Consider the following 1,393-nt stretch of genomic DNA (forward strand, 5'->3'; position numbering starts at 1 on the left):
ACCTACTATTGTTGAGGTCTCCTAAAATATATGTACATATATAAGATGAGTTTAAGTGGATTTAACCTATACAAGACATAACAGTCTATCAAACAAAAAACCCAACATCAGGTCTAGCNTCAATCTGCTGGTCAGTTGGGTACCATAGTCTCCCCAAAACAATGTAGGACATGGTCATTGCTCTTGGTTACCCTCCAGAACTTGATTGTCAGACATTGTTTCAGGAACCACCATAATAACTGGGAATTAAAACTGGGACTGACCACACTCATCCCCACTGTCTAACTTCCATAGTAGCTGAAGGTGCTGTATATGCTATTCATGGGGAAGTCATCAGCGATCTTTCCCAGTTATGGACCATGTCAGCTGGAGGATGTCAGCTGGAGGAAGGACTAGCTGGGCAAGATGCATCCATTGAGACAACACTGGCATGAGTATAGTGGAGACAACACACTGCTGGTTACATTTAAGGCCTTTCCTAGAGATAAAACTGGTAGTGTTCACTGGTCCAAGTACCCACGGCTAAGTAAGAAAGANGCCCTAAGGGAAATCCTCCTTCTAATGTTCTGCTAACTGAGCACAGTCTTAAATTGCCCNGTAAATGCCCATTTTTAGACCCATAGATCAGGGAAGCTCTTGGTGCTCTTCAGAGATGCTTAGAAGATGCATCTAGATGGTGATTAACACTGACTCACAACTGCCCAAAGTGCAGATAAGGAGAAGNAAAGAGATGTCTTTATTACAGCCCTTCCTCTATGTCCATTTACATTCTCAGAAGAGTTATTAAGACTGTAAGAGGTAGCGTTTAATGGAGGACATTTGTGAAACTGTTTTCTTTGTTTGTTTGATTTTGTTTTTTGAGATTNTTTTAATTTACATTTCAAATGTTATCCCCTTTCCTAGTTTCCCCTCTGAAAATCCTCTATCCCCATCTCCCTGCCCCTGTTCACCAATCCACACACTCCTGCTTCCTGGCCCTGGAATTCCCCTAACTGGGGCATAGAATCTTGGATGCCAACAAGATCTTGTTGACAGGAGCCTGATACAGCTGAGGCTCTGCCAGTGCCTAACAAATACAGAAGTGGATCCTCACAGGGTCCCCAATGAGGGAGCTAAAGAAAGTACCCAAGGAGCTAAAGGGGGTTTTCTAATTACAACAGAGCTGTTTCACAGTCTCAGAGCAGCCTTTTACAAGACCTCCCAAAATCAAGCCACTGAAAATCCTGGGTTTCCTCAGGAAAGCCTTGCTGAGGAACTCTTGGTTCAGACACCGAGGAATATGATGAATGCAGTGGATGCAGGGGATAGGGAGAGTCACTGTTCTTTGGATGCAACCCCTAATATGATGCTCACACTCCAGTGGTCATCCCTATGGCAACTCAGACTGGCAACA

The 1,393-nt window shown here is 43.9% G+C and overlaps 1 protein-coding gene across 1 annotated transcript in view; it reads right to left on the minus strand.

Annotated features, from left to right (window-relative positions):
• Positions 1-1,393, minus strand: part of Cd55 (CD55 molecule (Cromer blood group)) — a 52,516-nt gene that overhangs the window by 50,125 nt on the left and 998 nt on the right. The gene's annotated exons all lie outside the window — the stretch shown is intronic.

This window comes from Mus pahari, chromosome 5 (genome assembly GCF_900095145.1).
Source record: "Mus pahari chromosome 5, PAHARI_EIJ_v1.1, whole genome shotgun sequence".
Classification (NCBI taxonomy): domain Eukaryota; kingdom Metazoa; phylum Chordata; class Mammalia; order Rodentia; family Muridae; genus Mus; species Mus pahari.